The sequence below is a fragment of the Hemicordylus capensis genome, chromosome 4 (genome assembly GCF_027244095.1).
Source record: "Hemicordylus capensis ecotype Gifberg chromosome 4, rHemCap1.1.pri, whole genome shotgun sequence".
NCBI classification, from domain to species: domain Eukaryota; kingdom Metazoa; phylum Chordata; class Lepidosauria; order Squamata; family Cordylidae; genus Hemicordylus; species Hemicordylus capensis.
In genome coordinates this window covers 51125830-51148885 of record NC_069660.1, presented here as the reverse complement: position 1 = coordinate 51148885, position 23056 = coordinate 51125830, and the positions used below count along the sequence as shown (strand labels likewise).

Below are 23056 nucleotides of genomic sequence, written 5' to 3'. Positions count from 1 at the left end.
CCAAGTTCCCTCCCTGGCTTCTCCAAGATAGGATTGAGAGAGATTCCTGCCTGCAACCTTGAAGGAGCTGCTTCCAGTCTGTGTAGGCAATACTGAGCTAGATGGACCAATGGTCTGACTCAGTATACGGTAGCTTCCTATTATGAGCACTTTTCAGGTTTCTCAAGAAAACCACAGCATAGGCCCACTCATGCTAATCAAGACATCTAAGTGCAGAACAATATTATGACGATATTGCTTCAGAGATCTCAGAAGCACAAATCACTTGCCTTTTCAGTTTCATAATGCCTCTGTCGCAGTTAAACACCAAGCAACCAGGGCCAATAACATCAAAGCTGCTGCTTGTAGAGGGTTTATTTGCCCCTTTCTGAACAGAATATTGCTTTTTAGTTCTGCTTTATCTTTAAGATCATGCACTACACACTTCTGCATCTGATATGTGGTAAAATAATCTTCCTTACAGTTTGGCAGGGTGATACAGATTAGCTCTCTCACCCTGGAATATTTTGGTCCATCTATGAACTCAAAGTCAAAGCCACAGTGAAGAACTAAACAACTTAGTTCTGTAATCTAGTAGTTATGTAAATTTATTTATTTTATTAATTAATTAAGGGATTTCATATACTGCCCAATCCAGAGACTCAGGGCAGTGTACAAACCAAGAATAGCATCCGAGATTTAAAAGCTACTAGAAATGTTGGATAGACATGATCCTGTTCTACAGATCTAAATTATTTTGGTGGGGTAACAGTCCTAAAGAGCTAAAACAGTGAATATGTCGTTGTATCTGAATAGATTAGACTTCTCTTTTTTTAGTCATCTCTTGTGTTTTATTAATCCTGAGCAAACCTGTCTTGAGGGATGGAAGTATGTTTGTGCTACCAGTTCCTTAAACATTTAATTTCCTGTGAGACTGTTATTCATTAGCCTGTTTCTCAGGATGTTAGCAGGGAAAAGGTGGTTTTAACAGGGCATGGGCAACCATAAAAGGAAGAAACTAGAATGGTATAAAGAGACAAAACAAGATTACATGAGATAAGGGAATATGGGACATGGGAAGATCAGCGAAGTGAGTGCACATGCGAATTTATATATACACATGCTTCTGTTGATATTGGTCCTGTTGACACCAGACTTGCTCATTCCTCATCTTTGCTTGTGAAATTCTGTAATCTAGTTTATAGAGTTCAGTAATCTAGTAGTTCTGTAATCTAGTTTCCTTCACTAGAAATGTTGGATATATATGATCCTGTCCTTTAGATTTAAATTATTTGTGGGAGGGAGTACTTATTCAAGATCACAAAGTTTACTTGGGATTAATTAAACTGGAATATACAATACACCCAAATTATTCCCTATTAATGATTATTAATGCCATTCAGTCATCACTGGTGGGCTGTAGATTACTGAACATTTGTTTTTGCTGATCTGTTCTATTATGGATTTTGAACTGTTGCTGTATTGTTTCCCTTTTTGTTGTTAACTTGTTTTTATTATTATTAGTTTTAGCTTTATGATATCTTGTTTGATGTTAATGTGTAAGATGCTTTGGGATGCTGACTGTGTGGAAAGCAGGGTAAACATAATTTAAAATAAAATATATTGAAGAATAAAGTGAGTCTGAGTACACATTTTCTTTGTACAAAAAGATCCTTCTTATGGTGCAGTAACAAAGGCTGTCACCAGGTGGTATCATACGTTCTGTAGAAAATCCTATTATGTGTTCCCCAAACAGTGGAAAGTTCCAGGACAGCTATTTTATTTTTTCTTTTATAAATAGAAGCCATGGAGGAACCCAACCCAGATTGGGACTGGTTTTTAACCCCTTCTCACCTGCAGCACAGTCTCAGCAAAAATTCCCACCTCGAAGCTGATATTTGCTTTCAGAGGGAGACTACCATTGCTGCCAGTAGCAAATTCCAACTTAGGACAAATAAGGGCTTTGAGGAAGCTTTCCCCCCTCTTTCTAGAACCTCTTTCTCAAGCATTAGAAAGCTTCAGAACAGCTGTTTTACTTTTTTATTTTGTAAACAGCAACTGCAGGAAAGCTCAACCCAGACTGGAACCGGAGCCAACATTCTCCATTGTACACAAAGGGGAAGGGTTAACATTTCCCCACTCCCAACTCCCACCCCAACACCCCCTGCAATCTGAGTTGAAAGTGTGTGTGTGCGCGCGCGTGCGTGTGTGTGCGCACTAGGAAAGAAACAAAAACATTAACTGGGCTGGCAACACAGCCAAATTAATTAATGTGGCTTGCACAGTGCTACTTCCATTGTTTCCAGTAGCATTTCCTGCCAGAAATGCCAGACCAGCATTGCCTTGTGCAACACACCAGCCACAGTTTTGTTTCATGTGGGTTTGGGTTTTTTAGGAGTACATGAGTTAAGTGCACAGTTAAGTGCTACTGAGGCGACTGGTCACACTGCAAAATCAAATAGTAAATTAAGAGTTGTTGGAAATTCTCTGTGGTGAGAGAATCCCTTTCTCGTTATAGCAGAGTGCACAGAGGCACAACACAGCGGATTTAGTTAGGCATGCGTGTATGCTGAGAGTAAAGTAACTAGGAGCCAATTCATAGTTTCAAATCAATATATGAGGCATTTATTAAGGAACTCCATTCTAGATAGGAAAGTGAGGAGTTAGGATCTCTAATCTATCTATCTATCTGGATGCAGATGGATTCTGCATCTTCTCTGCACACATGGTGCAGGGAGAGAGGCTTGCCATGTTGCAAGGTAGAAGGACAGATAGGGAAGAGAGAGAGGAAGGAAGTTGAATCCCTGAGATTAGCAATCTACATATCAAAGGGATAGCATCAGAGCAGTGGAGAAGTGATGACCAATGTCTTGACCTTCTAGCCCTCTGACTTACTAGTCTGTCCTCCACTGTCTGAGACAAAGAGACAGCGCAAAGTCCTTTAACTTCCAACAAGAGTTGCAACATTGTGTCAGCATGTGGGGGGTGAAGAGTTGTAACATTTGTCAACATTTATATTACAGGTAATGTTCACAGCAGCGAATTTTTCATGAGGCAGAGTGAGGTAAGTGTGTGCAGGATCTGCTTCCTGCTAAGCTGTGGCACTGGCCTGCCTCATTTCCTTCACCGTGGCTGCTGCCTCTCCTCACAGCTCCTTCTCTTGCTTCTCTCCTGGGGTACATGCTGCTGCTGCTTCTCGTGAAGCCACTACTTGGCTTCGCATAGCCCATCTCTTCCAAGGGTTAGTGGAGGAGACCACTGCTGTGCTGGATGAAACATTCAAGCTAGATTGAGAGGAAAGCTGGTCTTGTGGTCGCAAGCACAAATTGCCCTCTTTGCTAAGCAGGGCCCACCCTGGTTGCCTATGAATGGGAGACTACATGTGTGAGCACTACATGGGTCAGATATTCCCCTCAGGGGATGAAGCTGCTCTGGGAAGAGCAGAAGGTTTCAAGTCCCCTCCCTGGCTTCTCCAAGATAGGGCTGAGAGAGATTCCTGCCTGCAACCTTGGAGAAGCCGCTGCCAGTCTGTGAAGACAATACTGAGCGAGATAGATCGATGGTCTGACTCAGTATATGGCAGCTTCTTATGTTCCTAGATGGATGAAAAAAATCATGTTTGTCAGGCAACTGAGCCATGGGCAGCCATCACTGGGGAGCACAAGTTCAAAGCCAGGACTGGGAGAGCCAGGAGCATCCCAGGAGTCCAGCCAGTATCCAATCCTGCAGCCAGACCTCATAGGGACTGCAAGCCTTAAGTACCCAGGTGGTGGTGAGATAGAGCAGCCTAATAGCAGCAGGAGCAACACACTGGGGGCCCAAGCAGCAGCTAGGCAAGCAACCAAGTGTCAGGATACAAGACTAGGAAGGAAGAACAAAGGGCTGGGTTAGTCCCTCTAGGAGGTGGCTGTACCAGCAAAGGCCAGGGCTGAACTGAGTCTTTATCGCCTGGAGGAACCACACCCTTTCCTGTGCTGCCTAAAATGCCTTGCTCTAGAGGAGACCTTGGGTCAGGCTTCCTCCTCCTCCCAACTGAGGGGCAGGCAAACCCCCAGAAGCTAGCTGTGCATTTCTCCTCCACTGCTGAATCTCTGTGCAGGCACGTCATCTCCTCCTTTCCTGGGAACTTGGGGATGAGGCAGGGGGGTTCAAGGGCAGTAGCTGGCTGGCCCTTGGGGTCCGCTGGATCTGGTGTCTCCTCAGAGGTTTCTACAGGAGCGCCAGTTTCTGTGGGTGGAACATAGGACGTTGCCATATACTGAGTCAGACCATTGGTCCATCTGATCTCGCTCAGAATTGCCTACACAAACTGGCAGCAGCTTCTCTAAGGGTGCAGGCAAGGGATGTGCACAGAACCAGTGGCGGCCGGTTCGACGGCAGTGGGGTGGCTTTAAGGGCGAGGTAGGATGCACCTCCCCCCACCATGTTTTCCCCACAGGCACACAATTCCCTAAAAGCCCGTCAGGGTGGCAGCGTACCCCCCTGCTGCCCTGTTCCGATGTTGTCCGGAAGTAACTGGAAGTAGTAGCTGCAATGCGCGCAGTCACAGCTATTGCTTCCGGTTACTTCCGGATAACATCAGAACTGGGCGGCAGGGGGGTACGCTGCCACCCTGACGGGCTTTTAGGGAATCCTGCACCAACGGGTAAGTGCATCCTCCTCCACCCTTAAAGCCACCCGCTCCCGTCAAACCCTCTAGCCGGCCAGGGTTCAAACTGGCTCGGAGGCCTGTAAAAGGGCTTCCAAACCGGTTCATGCACATCCCTAGTGCAGACAGGAATCTCTCTCAGCCCTGTCTTGGAGATGCCAGGGAGGGAACCTGGGACCTTCTGCATGCAAGCATGTGGGTGCACTTCCCAAAGCAGCTCCATCCTATGGGGAATATCTTACAGTGCTCTCCCATTACAGTGTAGTCTCCCATTCATATGCAAATAGGGCAGAGCCTGCTTAGCAAAGGGGACAAGTCATGCTTGCTACCACAAGACCCGCTCTCCTCCTCACAAGAGAACCTCAGCAGGAGTGGCAGATTCAGAGGGCATTGCAATGTGGCTTCAGCTAGGGTGGCGGGTTCAGGCCTTGGCAGGGCCTCTGCTGAAGTGGTGGGTTCAGGGGATGGCGGCACTTCTATGTGAACGGCAAGTTCAGGGGGTTATGGCAACAGTGGCATCGGGGACCTGAAAGCTGGAGTGGCTTGATTTAGTGGTGCAGCAGCATCTCCCTCGTCCTCAGAGCCACTGGCCTCCAAACCTGGGTCAGGGTCAGTCCTGACAGCCAGGTAGACAGTGAGGGTCAAGCCGTATCAACAATCAGGAGCCGGGGGGGGGGGGGTGCAGACAAGAACAAGCCAGACCACACCAGGCAGTACCACCCCAGCAGCACAACCCCAACCTTTCACGGTCTATTGTTCAGATAGCAACTCCCCACACCCACTCCAACCCCACAACAGTCGTGGAAGTTTTGACAGTAGCAGCCTTGATTTCCTTCCTTTCCTTGGTTGGGATTAGAGTCGTGGTCGGGTGCAGCTGCTGGAGTCTTAATGTCCTTTCACTTACTTACTTCACTTCCTTTTCCTGTGGGTGGGGGAGAAGAAGAGATATTAACTCTGTTCAAAGTAAGTAGCACGGACATATCTAAAAGTTCCTGTTAAGAACCTTTCCTTAAACAGAGTTAACATTTCCTCTTGTCTTTCTCCGCCCCCAACACCACGTGCTTCGTTCAGGAGCCCTGCCTCGGCAGCAGTGGTTGGCTGGCTCATTGTTCTGCTCTTCCTCCAGGGACATTTTCTCAGCGTTTCTGAGCATTGCTGAAGCAGCTGCACAATGTATATATTTTTTTAAAAAAGAAAGAAGCCTCTGCAGTGCTATCATGCTACCAAAAAGAGTAAGCTGGGGTTTGTTTTTCCCGAAATGAAAGCCATAGACGTTCTGACAGGAAGTAGCTTCTGCGTTGCACACAAGTGCTTTAGGCTACACGTGGTTTGGTTTGAATGTGTTCTCATCTCTCCAGTGTTTCTAAATGCGGGTTCATTCTGAACAGTTCTATACCCTGCGACGTTCATTGGAGCTTATTCCGTAGTCAGTGAGTTTAGCATTAACATTTTGGAATCTGCTGCCCGATATAATCGGGAGTATATATTTTTAATAAAGCAAGAGGTTTAGTCTGACCAACAAAATACTTCTGGCTTAATGGACAATCAGACTGAATTCCTAGGTTAAACTTTGTGTTTTTTTTAAATATATTCTAACATTTTGTTTTGATTATATTGTTTCCTCTCTTTTGATGGAATTTTAAGTGAGCTGTAAATTGGTACTTGGTTTATTACTCAGGAGTGGCATGCTTTCTGTGGCTGACTGTTGATTTTTTAAAGAAAAGAATTGTAGACAAGCTAAAACATGTTTGAACCATTTGTTAATCTCCTGTAGGAGTTAAATGCGATCTAGCCTTGCCTTGGTGAATGTGGTCACCTTTATTATGCATTGGTTGCCAAATGTATTAGAGCTATATCCAGTGTTATAGTTTCCGCTCAAGTCTGATCTTCATGTTCACTTTAAATGGCTGAGCATATGAAGCTTCCTCATGCTAAGTCAAATCATTTGTCCAATTATCTCAGTATTTGCATGCACTGACTGATAGCTACTCACTAGAGTTTCAGACAGGGGTCTTTCCCATGCCTACTTGGAGTTGTCAAGGAATTAACTTTGGACTGTGTGTTGTGCTTTTTATTACATGAGAGAGAGAAACGTGGAGAGGTTCTACTTTTAAAACTAGAAATGTATTTGTGTGTCTAAACTGGGGGGACCCTAAAGGCAGAAGTACTAAAGGATTTGTATTGGCAATTTCCATCTGCTAGCAAGAACAGGACTACCAAGGTAGGGGGCAAAGTGACAGAAACCCAACTAACTCTGGGGCCAGTAAAGCTTTCCCTAGATTTCACCCTTTTGGGAAGGGATAGGCTAGCGTATTTGATAATGTCTGTCTCTTTGAAACCTGAACACAAATGAAAGAAACTTCCCCCTGCACATAGAAATATAGTGTGTCATCAGGAATGCTGGATTGAACTTTTCTCCCTAACATGCTACTTTTTCTTAAACTACAGTTCAGTCCAGGAAAAGGTTAACCACTTGATACTGTCATGTAAAGTAGCCTGTAGTGTAGCCCTCTGCCTCAAGGAGCAGCAGAATGGCTAGGGACACCCTTGAATGTTCTATACTTAACAATAGCATTTGATGGACTCTTTTAGGAAGAATCTAATCTGCTAATACTGCAGTATACAGAATGCTGAGACAATATGATATAACCCTTGAAGGTTGGTGCCTGGATTCTGTGCAGTTAATGAGTAACAACTGGATATTTATTGTGCTAAAAATAGTTGTGGGAAGTTTTTCCCCCATCATGTTCTGTTTTATTTTTATTTTATTTATTTTATTTTGATTTGTATACTGCCCTTCCAAAATGGCTCAGGGTGGTTTACAATTAAAACAAACCAGTAAAACAGTAAAGAGCTAAAACAAATTAAAAACAATAAAACAATTAACAATTTAAAAACACTTTAAAACAACAATTAAACAATTACAGTGATTAAAATCCCAAAATTGGTTTTTCAGTTTTAAAATAAACCAAATATTAAAACCCCCAAAATTTAGGAAGCTGAGAAAGCTTGGGTGAAAAGATGGGTTTTCAGGGTTTTTTTGAAAATTGCCAGAGATGGGGAGGATCGTATCTCAGCAGGGAGCACATTCCACAATCTCGGGGCAGTGACCGAGAAGGCCCGTCTCTGTGCAGTCACCAAACGAGTTGGCGGTAACTGGAGACGGACCTCCTCAGATTACCTCAATGGGCGGTGGGGCTCATAATGAAGAAGTTGCTCTCTTAGATACCCAGGGCCTAAGCCGTTTAGGGCTTTGTAAGTTATAACTAGCACTTTGTATTTTGTCCGGGAACCTATTGGCAGCCAGTGTAACTCCATCAGTAAAGGAGTAACATGGTCTCTCCGAGATGACCCAGAGACCAACCTGGCTGCCGCATTCTAAACCAACTGAAGTTTCTGGACTACGTACAAAGGCAGCCTCACATAGAGCGCATTATAAAAGTCAAGTCTGGAGGTCACCAACAGATGTACCACTGTTTTGAGGTCATTGATCTCAAGAAGCAGGTGCAGCTGGCGTATCTGCCAAAGCTGATAGAAAGCACCCCTGGCCAATGCCTCAACCTGAGAAACCAGGGAGAGGTGTGAATCCAGAAGTACTCCCAGACTGCAAACCTGTTCCTTCTGGGGAAGTGTGACCCCATCTAGAAGAGGGAGATCAAAATCGTCTCTAGAGTTTTGACCCCGCACAGTAAGTACTTCCGTCTTATCTGGATTCAGCTTCAGTTTATTCTCCCTCATCCAGCCCATTACTGCTTCCAGGCAGGCATTTAGGGAGGATATGCCAGCTCCTGAAGCAGTTGACATGGAGAAGTAGATCTGGGTGTCATCAGCGTATTGGTAATACCCAACTCCAAATCCCCTGATGATCTCTCCCAGCGGTTTCATGTGGATATTAAAAAGCATTGGAGAAAATATGGAGCCTTGAGGGACACCATACTTAAGCTCAGATTTTGAAGAGCAACGGTCTCCAATTGACACCATCTGGAATCTATCCGAGAGGTAGGAGCGGAACTACTGTAAAACAGTGCCTCCCACTCCCAACCCCCTCAGACGTTCTAGAAGGATACTATGGTTGATAGTATTGAAAGCCGCCGAGAGATCCAAAAGGACCAACAGAGTCACACTTCCTTGTCAATTGCCAATTGGCGATCATCCATCAGGCCGACCAAAGCAGTCTCCACCCCATAGCCCGCCCGAAAACCAGTTTGAAATGGGTCTAGATATGACAGTTACACAAAGACTACCAAAACTAGCTTCTCTAGACTTTAATATGGCTTCAGGTAACTAAATCACTCTGTCAGATAGGTTAAAAGAAATTGGCTTGAGGGGTTTTTTGTCAGCGTTTAAACAACTCTTTTCTACTTCTTCTTAAAAACTGAATTGGAGCTTGTGTGTTTTAAATGGAGTATGCATATTGATATGGTCTGAAGACTAATTTAGTAAATTAATATGTACATACAATTTTTGGAGGCCGAACACAGGCCACATCAAGTTGCTCAGACTATGCAGTACCAACAAAAAGGGGGCAGAATCCTAGAAAGGCCAGGCCCAACTGGGAGGTTTCAGCCCAGCATGGTACTCCAGAGGGTGCCCTTGTTTGATGCATGATGCTTTAATTCCTCCAGCTGGCTGATGGACCAGCTGTGGGTCAGTATTCCCTCTAACAGGGATTTCCCAGATGTTGAGTACAACTTCCAGAATCCCCAGCTGCAATGGCTTTTGCTTGGGGATTATGGGAGTTGTAGTCAACAACATCTGGGAATCCCTGTTAGAGGGAGCACTGCTGTGGGTAGCACAGAAGGTACAAGGTACTGGAAACCAGCCTTTGGAAAACCTGGTTTGAGATTCGCCCCAGCAGCTTACCCCTGCTGCCACTGAAGCCACCACCTGTGCTGTCACTGGGCCACCGCTTTTCTGATGTTCCTCTCAGTGCTGTTGTGCCACCATTTTAATTCCCTCACAATGCCTCTGATGTAGTGTAACTCTGGAAACATTGTGTGGGAATTAAAATGGTGCCATGCCAGCACTGCTGTTGATTCCTGCTTGGTAAACCCATTGGCCCATTGTCAACATGGTGTCCCCGGGCTTCTTCCTCCTTGTCTTATGCTTTCTCATTTTGCTCTCCTGTCTGTACTGCTGGGCAGGCTGAGGCGCCTGAATAATGAAAAGGGGTGAGGTCAGATGTAACCTGATTCAAGAATGTTGTATGGCTCTGTGGTTCCTTTTAGCTTTGATCTTATCTGCTCCTATCTCTACTTTGGAAAAATTGGGTTGGGTTTATTTTCTTTGTTGGCTGTCCTCTCTCCATATTGGAACAGAGTGCTGCAATATGATGCTGGCCTCTAATTGGGCACTCAAAAAGCTCCTGTAAAGTTCAGCATAAGAACTCTTGAGGCTAGAGGCTGCTGAGGAATTGCTAGTGTTCCCAGTACCACTCCAGCACCAACAGTGTCCACAAAGAGTGTCTCTTTGCTTGGGTTTATAAGGGCCAAAGTGCATTATTTTGTTTGTTGGTTATATTTATACATCACCCCAAACTGCAACATAAAGCAAAGTAACATATTAAAACAATTTAAAACCACAAGTCTAGTTAAAAATCTTGGGTGAATAAATGTGTCTTTATAGACTTATTAAAAGTTGTCAGAGATGGGGAGGCTCTTATTTCAGCAGGGGGCGCATTCCATTATATTAAATCTGCTATTGGCCATGCTTAACTTTTCTTTACTAATCAATCACAGCTGCAGGGGCCCCGATCTGTGTCAGGACCGCAGCATGGGGAGAGGAGTCTGTGGGGAGATACACACATAAAAACCTGCACGATTTGCCCTGGGAAGGACTCTGCCATTGGTGCTAACAATAGTTTTCCTCCCAGGACAAACAGCAGCTGCATGGGGTGATCCAGATCAGGGCTGTGGTGGTGCCAAAAAGGCTGAGCACCACCACCCTGCCATACTGTGGCCACAATCTGAATCAGGCCTCCTTGCAGCTGTTATTTTGAAAAGATAAATGAAGCATGTCAGGACCAATGAATGACAGGTATAATGTAACATGAAGCTTGATCCTGAATGTGTCTTTTCCTTTGTAGTTTTACTTGGTGCAACAGGAAAAGGTTGGACAAAGATAGAAGTGGAAGTCAGAATTCCCTAGAAAACATATTGTTAGGTAGAAAAGCACTGCCTGAGTATGACCCGTTAGCCTTTTATGAAGACAGCTGAGCGACTTTCCCAGTGTCCATAGAGTCGGAGCCAGATGGGCAGCAGACCTTTTTGGTCCTCTTCAAGCCTTGCCTAGGAAGCGAAGGCAAGACATTTTAGGCATCATTTGGAAGAATGCGGAAAGGAACTGGAATCACTTCCATTAACTCCAGGACTAGCAGTCGGGGCTTGCACGATGCGGCTGTTCTCTTGTGCCACTGTGAGAATAGTGATGAATGACTATTAATTTCGATTGTTGTACAAAGTACCCATTTACAATAGGTGACTCATTCATTCTTCTGCCTGCTCTGTGGGGATTCTTGTTTCCATCTCCGGGAGCTGCTTCTTAATAAAAATCTGAACGGTAATATGATAAATGACCTTAATCTCAGTATGGGTTTTCATACTTAATTATTTAGTCAAAGTTATGGCATTGCAAGTGTGAGTATTTTGTACTGGTGGGCATGCACATAAAGCAAGCTGGTTCTTTGGTGCCTAGGAACCCAGGAATTGTTAGTCTACTCCAGTGGTTCCCAACCTGGGTTTCCTCCAGATGTTGCTGAACTATAACTCCCAGCATCCCCAGCCATAATAAACTGTAGCTGTGGATGCTGAGAGTTTTAGTTCAGCAACATCTGGAGGAACCCTGGTTGGGAAGCACTGGTCTACTCAAAGGCTTCTCAAACTTGGATCCCCAAATATTGTTGGACTACAACTCCCATCATCCCCAGGCACAATGGCCTATGGATTATGGGAGTTGGGCCCCTGAACAACAGCTGGGGCCCCAAGTTTTAGAATCCCTGATCTACTCCATCTGTTCCTCTGAGATCAGAGAGAAAGACCCTAAACATCTAGCGGAGAGCAGGGAGAACAAGGAGAGTCTCCTGTGGGACTCGATTCTAACCTGCTAGAGATATCATAGGAACTCCTTAGGATTCAAGCCTCAGCAGTCATGGGGTCATATAGAAAGAGCTGTATCAACAGAAGTACCAGCTGTGATACAGGGTCTGTTATATAGTCCTCCCTCACCAACTGCCAGGGTTCTGTTCTGGCAAAACCTTGCCATTGGCAGATTCACGGTTGGTGAGGCATTAAAGTCTATGGGAAACGGAGGGTTAGGGGAACCACGGCCGTAAAAAGAATTTAAAATAAAGGGGGGGAAACAAAAGAATTGCTTAAAAATAAAAAATCTGGTAATATCGCGAAGAGTCACCAAGAAGAATGAGCAGATTGAACCTTTGGTATATAAATATTTGTTGTTGACTATTGCTGCAACTGCTTGAAAACAGGGACGGGGTGTGTGACATTTGACACTCTGCCCCAAGTGCAAAGAGATCTTTAGCTGATGTGCTCACAACAACCCTGTGAGGTAGGCTGAAAAATGGTGAATAGCCTAAGGTTACTCAGTGGGCCTCATAGCTGAATAAGAATTTGAACCCTGTGCAATAGTAAATAGTCATAGTAAAGGTAAAGTGTGCCTTCAACTCAGTTTCGACTCCTGGTGCCCACAGAGCCCTGTGGTTGTCTTTGGTAGAATATAGGAGGGGTTTACCATTGCCTCCTCCCACATAGTATAAGATGATGCCTTTCAGCATCTTTCCTATATCACTGCTGCCCGATATAGGTATTTCACATAGTCTGGGAAACATACCAGCGGGGATTCGAACCGGCAACCTTCTGCTTGTTAGTCAAGCATTTCTCTACTGCGCCACAACCCTGGTTCAGGTTAATCATGAGAGGTGATATTTTCAGGTTTCTCTCTGCAATCAGTTCAGTTTTGTATCTTTATTACATTCACTGATCAAACATAGCCAAGAAACACACAGATGTAGCAACTAGTAGATAACAGCAATCAGGAGGAAAAAAGACTTGTTAACAAGTTCTTTAGAAGTGAGCTTAAACACCTGGCACTCTGAGGGTTGATGACGTGAATATTTATAAAGCTTCCTGGCTAGTAATTTGAACCCCAACTCCTTTATCTCTGAAGGTCTTCTGATTGCTTATACTAGGCTGAGGATCTTGGGGTCGCAAGTCCATTGTATTTCCAGGAGCTATCAATGTAACTTGATCCTTGCAGTTTGGATTTTCAGTGAGTGCTCACAGAAAGGAAGTGCTCGCTCCCTCTCCCAATTGTCCTGGCAACCGGGTCATGTGAAGCAGCCACTTCCATTAGGCAACAGCAGATTGCCAGCTGCAACTGTTTAAGTATAAGCCAAGCTCCCCCCCCCCGCCGCCCCCAGATTAAACTGCCTCTATCATAATGACTGTTTACAAAAAGGCTAAATTGTTTTATATAGATTTTGATCTCAGATTTTGTAGTCTGGTTTCTAAAGCACTTGGGTGGACAGGGAAATTTCTCAAAATTTTCTGATTAATCATCATGCCTAGAGGCATCCTGTTTCAATAAATAAGAACTCTCATGACTTCCCATCATCTCACTAGTACAATTAGGGAGTGATACTTGACCTTTGCTTTTCACACAGGTCCAAATAATCTCTTTTAACTAGAGCTCCAAGGCAAGCAAAATAGCTATTATCCCTTCTCTCTGTCACTGAAACTCCTTCCATGCTGCATGTTCCTTTACAGCAAAAAGGAGGCTGTTCCATTTCTCTGGCCTTATCTATGATATTTCCACTCAACAGTGTAATACCATAGAGCGGTCTAGTAGGAGGCAGGGGAAATCTTCTAAAGAACTGAGATCAGGAACTCTGAGACCACACAGACATAGAAAGAGCTAACCACATCCATTTCTCAGAGTGAGTGAGCTGCTGACCAGCATTTTCCAGGTAAGTCACAATTTTTCCATAGTTGAAAAGGCCATCCTTAACACTGGGTTGTGTACTGAGCATGCTCCACAGACAGGACCCAGACTTTTGAACTGTAGGCCTGCCTAGCTGCCTGCCTGGAAGGTGGCAAATCCCCAGTTCTGGTCCTGTCCTGCTCCAGAACACAGGGCCACGAAGGAGCTCCTAACCCCTTCAATTTTGTGGCTAGCTTTTTCAGCTTTTCTCTACCTTTTTACTCACCTTTCTTCCCTCTACCACCATTAGCAGTGTGCCAGGAGGGGAAGGAAGTAGAATTATTTTACTTTTATTTTCCAAAATATCCTAAAATATATCTTTTCCTGTTATTAATTCGGCACATTGAATATTACTTTCGTTGTTTGTACTTGGAATTGCTGGCCATTATGCTTCGCTCCCATGCCGGAGCCTTACTAGAGGGCTTACTCTCCGAGGTCCCTTCTGCTGACCTGAAGGGCAATTCTCACCTTCAGGAGCACACGACTCTCCAGAGGCCCAGTTCCACCTCTCCATGCCAGGAGCACTCTGCACACAAATCCCCAGCTATCCCCGCTGACAATGCGGAGAAGAGCAAGAAGGCCCATAAAAAGGCCACCAAAAAGATGCACCATTTGGAGGAGGGCAAGAAAACCTGCACCAGCTCTCGTAAGTGCCAGAAGCCCTCTAGCGTTGTTCGACCTAGTGAGTGCCTGCTTCTCCAGCCTGTTTGTGAGGAGCATTCTCCTCAGCGTTTGCCACCTATGCTGGAGGCCCTCACTTTACCGCCTCCCGTCAGCGGTTCTAGCATGGCACCCACACCATTGACACCCCCAGTGGGTGGCTCTAAACAACAGCGGCTCTGCCGCTGAAAGCTCCGGAGGGCTCACTGCCGCTACCACTACCTGTGCAGCCGCCCATTGGGGCTGAGGAACCAGTTTTGCCGCTCCTCCCTTCCCCAGCTTGGCCTGATACACCTATCCTGGCTCTGCCTTCAGAGCTGGACTGGGTGTCTTCACCGTCTCAGCTGATACTTCTACTGAATCTAGTGCCCGAAAATCTACAGCTGGTTGTGCCTGCGGAGCCCAGTTACCCACCCACAGAGGTCGTGAGTACGGTTCCCTTGCCAAACAAGGACTCCTTTCTAGCTGATGTTTCAGAATAGTTGCACGACTTTATCACTAGGCAGTACAGGTCTATTATCAAGGCTTTAACTTCTACCCCCGTTCCTCCAACTAACCCCCCTTCTGACAATTCACCACCTACAAATCACCACCCCACCCGCCCCTATTGCTCCTAGGGCTCCTGCTCGGCCTTCTGGTCCTTCTCACCCGCCTCTAGCCCTAACAGGTGGGCCATTCCTATTACCGAAAGGGACCATTCCTGTTACTGAAAGGGACCATATTCCTGTGACCAGGGGACAAAAACGTAGGAAGCGGAACAGATCCCCTTCTTCCTCATCTTCAGAGGAGAGTCCCCCACCCAAACATCCTTCCCAGCCACTCTCTCCACCCACTAAAACATGTCTATCTGTTCCTGCCACCACCTCAAATGCAGTTCCATCTGCTTCACTACCCTCCGTTCAAGTTCCCTCAATGCCTGCTAAGACTGTACTGGTGATTCAAATTATTCATTCTGAGGTTTCTCATTCAGAGGGAGCAGCCTCACAAAGGGGGGCAAATCTGAGTGATGACAATGTGTCCTCTGATAAAGAGCGGGAGAACTTTCGGATGAGGCTGTGCCTGTTCCTATATCAGCTTCTACATGCTGCTTCTCATATTCTGATTTTGAGGTACTTCTGGACAACGCTAAGCGCGCCATAAATTATGTAGTGCCTGCTGACGTGCCTTTAGATCTTCCCTCTTTAGACGAGAATGTTTTCCGCTCATCCACGAGACAGACAGCTATAGTACCAACTTCTTCCTAAATTGTTCAGGGAAGTAATGCTGGCAGAGTGGTCTGCACCTGCTTCAACCAAACCATTAAATAAGTTTCCCAAGAAATTATACATTTTACTACAGGATGTCTCTTCCCTTATTGCAGTACCTACAGTAGACCCACCTGTAGCACAATTGGTGTTGGGACGGTGATAGTTAAGGAGAGTGATGAGCAACTCAGGACTCCTGAGGAGAGGAAATCAGATTTATTAATCCGCAAAAATCATGCAGCAGGGGGCATTGTCATCAAGGCTGCTACTACAGATTCTTTCTTCGTCTGGGCTTCGGTCCTGTGGATGAAAGAGTTAGCAAATATGTCCCTCCTGAAAACACTAAACTTTGACAAGGGCTTAACAAGCTAGCTAAGGCTGCAGCCTTTATGGCTGATTCTAACCTGGACTGCATCCAGCATTTATCTAGAGCTATGGCTGCTGGAGTGGCTGTGTGCAGATCCCTTTGGCTAAAGCAATGGAATGTAGATTCTAGATCTAGAATTAATCTGGCTGCTACACTGTTTTCAGGGTAGCACTCAACTCTTTCTTAGTGGTAACTAAAAATAAAAAGAAGGCCTTACCATCATCTCAGGGAGACTCACTTAGGCCAACAAGCACTAATTATCAGCCTTTTCGTTCCTTCAATAATTTTTTCTAGATCTTTCTTCTCACAACACAGAGACAACCATACCACCACCTACAGTCCCACCTGGTGTAATCAGTGGCAACAGCAGGGAGGAGGCACTTCCAGAGATTGCGCAGCTTGACAGTTCCCCTTATCTTCCTCCCAACTCCAATCAATGACTATCCTCCAGTTGGAGGCAGGCTTCTCCATTTTTATCCGCAGTGGGAAGCTACTACCCAAGACCGAAGGGTACTTTCTACCATAACCAATGGTTATTCTCTAGATTTTCTTCTGTCACATGACCATGTCACCTTAACTCCCTTGTCCAGGAGTCTGACCAAACACCTATGAATGGAACAGGCCATTCATCATCTCCTTCTGATCAAGGCAATCAAACTCATACCATTGATGGAATTATGGCTTGGCATTTACTCTTTTATTCCTAGTCCCCCAAAAAGGTGGATCTTGGAGGGCAGTTCTCAATATCTGGCACCCGAACCATTTCATCTGGAAGCAAAAGTTTCAAATGGAATCCCTAATACAATGAAGGAGGCAATAGTCCACAAAGACTTCTTGGCTTTGATAGATCTGTCCAAAACTTACCTTCACATCTCGATTCTTTCTGCTCATCGCAAGTCTCTCTGATTCTGCTATAATAGGTCTCACTTCCAGTATTGGGCCCTCCCTTTTGGACTCTCCTCGGCCCTGAGGGTCTTTACAAAGATCATGACCGCTCCAATAGCACACCTAAGGATGCTTGGGGTTCAGGTACATCCATATCTGGTTTGAGCATCTTCCCTTTCTCAGGCTGAACAGGTTCTCCAGCACATGGTTGGAGAACTCAGCATGGTTTCTACTCTTTTTCACAGTGCTTATAATGTGCACTGCAGACTGCAAAGCTGTCCTGACTTTGGTGAGACTTCCTCCCAAATAAGATCACATAGAACTGCAGCCTTTGTTTTGCTGTTTGTTGATTCTAATCTTAACCCACTTGCAGATTTTGCTGGCAGAAGACCATCAATCAGATATATTAGCTCAGGCTCAGCTCTTGTGCCTCTTCTCTCAGCTGACAATAGAATCAGGCTGGTCTGGAAGATACGTTGCTTGACTGGCCTACCCCATGTGCTAAAGAAGTGAACATGCATGTCTCCCCTCCTCCTCAGCACATTATTCCTTAATTGCATGGAGACTAATTAATCCAAACAGACTGGGAGTGCTTCTGGATCCAAACCTCTCCCTGGCGTCTCAGGATGAGGCACTGGCCAAAGGTGCTTTCTGTCATCTTTGGCTGATATGCAGCTGTGTCTGTTCCTTGAGATAAACGACCTCAGAACAGTGGTACATATGCTGGTAACCTACTGACTTGACTACAGCAATGCACTCTATGTGGGGCTGCCTTTATACATAGTCCAGAAACTGCAGTTGTTACAGAATGTGGCAGTAAGGTTGGTCTCTAGGTCACCTCAAAGGGACCATATTACTCCTGCATTAAAATAACTGCTTTACACTGGCTACTAATAAGTTTCTGGGCAAAATACAAGATGTTGGTTATAACCTTTAAAGCCCTAAACAGCTTAGGCCTAGGGTAATTAAGAGAATGTCGTCTTCACTATGAGCCCCATCACCCAGTGAGATCATCCAGAGAGGTTTGTCTGCATTTGCCACCAGCTTATCTGGTGGCTACGCAGGGGCAGGCCTTCTCTGTTGCTGCCCTGAGACTCTGGAATGTGCTCTCTGCTGAAATAAGAGCCTCCCTATCTCTAACAACTTTTAGAAAGTCTCTAAAGATATATTTATTCACCCAGCTTTTTAAATAGACTGGTGGTTTTAAATTATTTTGAGGTTTTGATTTTTGTTTTGATTTGTTTTATGTTGTAAACCGCCCAGCGACAGAAGTTTGGGGCAGTGTGCAAATATAACAATCACAATCTAAAAAGAAACAAAAGGCAGATACAAGCAACAGCCACTGGAGGGATGCTGTGCTGGGTTTGGATAGGGCCAGTTGCTCTCGTCCTGCTAAATATAAGAGAATTGCCACTTTCAAAGGTGCCTCCCTGCTCAGTTAGCAGAAATGCTGCCTTTAGTCTTTCAAGCAGGGCTGCACAACTTTGGCCCCCCAGTTCTTAGACTACAACTCCCATTGTAGTCTGACAACGACTGTAGGGCCAATGTTTTAAAGCTGAAGTGTTGGGAATAATAGAAGGAGGAATAAACATTCAGGAAAGAAGATAGGTGAAGAAGCATACAGGCAGTGGACTGGAATCCCGCAGAGAATCAGAACCAAGAACTGGGCTGGAATAGAGAAGGTAGGAAAAAACTTAATTGCTCAAGTTGAGGCTGATAAGTAGGATATAAAAAACACAGGATGCAAGGCATTTTTCTAATTGCTCTGGCAAAGTTTTGACAGTTACATAGAGGCTCTAAAAGGTACTCTGGCCATTCAGTGCTCGGGTCAATCAGCTTCTAATAGAAGATTGGCTTCTGAACTATGAAGCTGAACAGCTGCTGAGCCTGACCAGGGTTTTATGCCCATCTCCTGGGCAAGTCTGTGGCCTCCGTAACTACTCATGAAGCAGTTCTTAGATGAAAGTTCTGGTGATCCAGAGTGGCATATATATTCTGGGACGACCAAAGTGTCTTTGGAATATCCTGCTCTTGAAAGCTGTACTCCACTTCTGAGGCCCTTTTTGTTGTCCCCATCTTTCCCCGCCCCCTCCAACAGCTGTTTGACTCATGAAGATAAGAGAGGGCCTTTCTGATTGTGGCACCCAAGTTGAGGAACAGCCTCTCAACCAAGGGAGGTATGTCTGGCCCTTTCTTTGTATGTTTTTAAGCATGCACTGAAACTGGTTTTATTTAAGTGGGTATTTTTTTAGTTAGGGTCTTTTTGTGTATTGAACTATTATTGCCGCTACCTTTTAGAAATTGTTTATGGTGCAATATATTGTTTGTTTTAAACCTTGTAAGCCACCTTGCGTTTATGCATATACAGAAAGATATAAATAAATAAATCCAAAATCCTGAAGTAAAAAATTCAGGTTCCTAGCAAAGGACTCGCTTCCAAGTAAACATGTGTGGGACGAGGCTTTGTTTTGTTTTGTCTTCAGTGTTTGGAAGAAAAAGTGACTTACCACAGTTCTTTCCCCCACCCCCCATGCAACAAAGGCCTATTGACTGGTCCTGTGGCCAATGGGAAAGCTTCTTATCAAATATTTGTTAAGTGCTTACTGCTTAGTCATAAGATAGTCTCTGCTGTACCTGCTGGGAGGTGGTCAGTGCTATGAGCTCTGTGGAAAGAGCATTTGCTGACTCTAAATAATGTATGAAGAGTGCTACAGCAGTGCGTATTGTTCCTGAGGAAAACATTTTGCAACCACTGGCATTCCTCATAGGCATTTCCCGTTCTAGCCCTGTAAGACGAGAACAAGGAACCACCTGATGTGGAAAGAAGAAGAGCAACTACCCTATGTGGTGACAGTAGCTTGAAAACTCTTGGCTCCTTGTCTGCTCCTGCTGGAAAGTATGCTCTTGAAGTGCGGGTCTTAGAAGAGGTGTCTTTCTTTAATCCTGTGCTTTCCGACGTGACCTGCCGTTGGCTAGGATGTTGTTTCTACCTTTAACCAAGGTGTCTGGGAGTCTTTAAAGCTGGTCGACTTTGGAATGCTTGACTTCTCAATACAACACCATGACACTCCCTTTTTTCCCCTTCCCTTTTTCTTTTTTTACAGCTCTCACTTCTAGCCACCTGCCTACTCACACTCCTGAAAGGAAACTCACACTGAATTGGAAGTAGAGAGGTAAGCCTCACGTTGTTGTGACAAAGGACAGTATGTGTTGGGTACTGGATGGAGGCACCAGAGCCTGATTCCTAAATGCAACTCTAAGTCATAGAGGCAACAAATTGTAGGTAATGTGGCTGATTTTAAGGCTTTGGGACAGGGAGGTTGTAAAAACGAAAAGATGAGAGCAGGCCTTCTTTATTGCAAAAAGTCTCCCTGGTCCTGATGACAGCTGTGTGGCTTCAGGGACAGGGGCGTAGCTAGGGGAGAGGGGGCCTGTGTTCATCCCTCTCTCGGGCGGCCCCCCAGAGTGAGGGAGACAATGAAGAAAATAGGGAGGGAGGGATCTGGAGGGCCCTCAGGAGCTGGGGGCCTGTGTTCTTTGAACCCTTTCGTTCAATTATAGCTACGCCCCTGTTCAGGGACATAGCTACAATTGAACAATGGGGGGGGGGTGGGGGGACGTGTCCCCAGGGCGGGGGGGGGGGCTACAAGCTGGGTGATAGCTTGCTGTTTCCTCTCCCTCTCACATCTCTCGGAAGAAGGGGATGGCTGTAGGGGCCATCTTCACCTTTTCTCCCAGGGCCCACTCAAACCTTGTTGTGCACCTGTGCAGTTTGGTTCTATGCATGCTTTCTCTGAAGTAAATTCTGCTGAATTCCATTTTTTCACAGACCAAGTGGGCACATGATTGCAATATACAGATTTCCCAACACTACTACTTTGAATGGTAGAATGCAGATATTAGAGCAAATTTGCCACTCATTGGTTTTAAGATGGTTTCTCTTTTGCATTTCTTCCAGTCTTTCAGCTAATGTAATTTATTCTCATCGCTGTCGTTTCTCATCCACAAGAAAAAAACTTTGCAAAGAGATGTTTGCTTAGATCAAAGTTCCTTGCATGAGCTATAAAATCAATCTACATAAGACCGGTTTTGTAGGAGGTCGATTCAGATAAAATTTATAAATGTATTTAGACAAAAGTAGCTTACATTTTCTGTGTTCAGGTGTCATATGAAAAACCAGGGGTTCCCAACCTATGGTACTCCAGGTGTTGCTGAACTACAACTCCCATCATCCCCAGCTACAATTTATTGTGGATGGGGATGATGGGAGTTGTAGTTCAGCAACACCGGGAGTACCACAGGTTGGGAAACTCTGTGATAAACTGACGTGTCTTAATTTCTTTTAATATATTTATTTATTATTTATTTACATCTTGGGGAAGGGATTCTCAACCCTGAGTCCCCACATGTTGTTGGACTTTAATTCCCATCATCCCTTACCATAATAGCCAAAGGCCACTATTGGTGGGAATGATGGGAGTTGTAGTCCAACATCATTTAGGGACCTAAGGTTAAGAATCCCTGACCTGGAGAAGGCTTTTCTGCCTTCCATTTTGTATTTATTTTGAAATGTGGTAGGTAAAGACTTGGGCAGGCAGGCTTTTACATATGTTCAGAAAACATGTTTTCACTGCTGACAAATACAGACTTCATACATGCATACATAGACATAAGACAGTTGGCGGCAGCCCTGGGCAGGATAAGAGAGTGGGTGCTGTGCCCCTTCTGTTGCTGCCACCCATGTGCACCATCACTGGGCATACTGTCCTGGCCACGCCCCTTCCACCTGTGTCAGCACACCGACACAGGGGTCATTGCCTGCACCCAGCCAGGCCAGCGAAGAAAGTGCTCGCTGGATGGATGGTGCGTGTGTCAGCGGCGGCAATGCCCCTTGTATCATCATACTGACTTGGGTGCAAGGGGCATAAGCAGCATGGGGTAGCACACTCAGCAGCAGTGCCCAGCAGCATGTGGCAGCGCCCGGCAGCCTTGGTGGGGGTGCACCGGGGGGGATGGTTGGGGGTGCACTGGGGGAGGGGTGGCCTGGCAGCCCCCTCACAGCCCAGGAACATCTGCCCCCCCCCACATCAAGTGGTGGCTACACCACTGCATGCATAACAGAGGGGGAAATTATTACTTCTATCTGGTTCAAAATTGTCAAAGGATTAGTTCTGTATTGACAAGACTCCTGAGTTCCTAAGACTAAATTCTGACAAACTGGGGCAATTCCTAGTAGATGCTTTGTGACAAAGCACATTAAATGTTTCTTTAGCTGAGGATTCCGGAAAATTCGAAGATTTGAGTCCTAGCTGTTTACTCTGAGCCAAAATAATAGAATCATGGAGCTAGAAGGGATCAAGAGGCCATAAAGTATTATCCCAGCTCATCCACTCAAGGTCAGTTTCAACAGAATCAAGGGGGCAAAGTCCTTCCTGAACCGTATCACTTGAGGTGTGTATGTGGTTGCATGTTTCAGCATTATCTCCTGAAAAGGACTTCCTGCAGGCAGAAAAACAGTTTGTCAGAGAGAAGGCTTGGCCAGACTCTTCTCCCAGACACTCTACATTGTATACGCAGAGAGTCATTTTTGTTTGGGTTTTTAAAAAAAGATGTGATCCCCTCATCTGCAGCCTGAAGTAGTATAGTCTAAGAAAAGCTTTACCACTTGATTTTGCAGAATATATAAATGATCTTCAGTGATCCTGAACTTCACAGAAACTAAAGATAATCAGAGTATTAGACACCAAATGCTGAGAGAAGAGTTCCAGGAAACTCAAATTACAAGCGCTTAATTTCTATCAAATTGCCAGTGTGACTTAAACTTACTTGGGAATTTGGCCCTGACCTCAGTTGTGTATAGGAGGAGAAAGCTAAGAATTTCCACAGCCAGGGAGTGAAACTTCAGTTCCCCTTGTCCCTCTCCAGAATTTGTAGATGTAGCAAAAACATAGGCAAAATAAGAACGTATACAGTTGCAGAACTTGGCTATTTATGACAGACGTTTATTTTTGAATTTACAATAGCTCTTCCCGTTCCCTAATGCTTTTCATTATTGTGCCCAATTGTTTGTATTATACAATTGTATACTTTGGCTACAATCCAACATGGAGTTAAACCGAAGCCCACTTAACACTGTAATGGATTTTGACCATTGTATTTGCTTAGGTGTAGATTTGCATATTTTTATTTTTGCACATGTACACTTTAGGTGTTCTAGGGTAAATTTTCTATCTATTTTAAAAATGTGAATCTCTCATCTAGCTCTTAAGAGCTATATAT

The 23056-nt window shown here is 45.0% G+C and overlaps 1 protein-coding gene across 8 annotated transcripts in view; it reads left to right on the top strand.

The window, feature by feature from the left end:
* Positions 1-5651: 5651 nt before the first annotated feature.
* LOC128325270 (alpha-1,6-mannosyl-glycoprotein 4-beta-N-acetylglucosaminyltransferase-like) overlaps positions 5652-23056 on the top strand; it is a 31749-nt gene continuing 14344 nt past the window's right edge. Inside the window, exons 1-4 of one of the 8 annotated variants that reach the window (XM_053250878.1) lie at positions 5652-5859; positions 18876-18954; positions 19882-19950; positions 22050-22173. The gene's annotated coding sequence lies outside the window, so the exon portion shown is untranslated. Of the gene's footprint in view, positions 5860-5886; positions 5960-6025; positions 6058-18262; positions 18460-18875; positions 18955-19881; positions 19951-22049; positions 22174-23056 lie in introns of those variants that run through there. The other 7 variants (XM_053250879.1, XM_053250876.1, XM_053250881.1 and 4 more) reach the window with 7 other exon arrangements.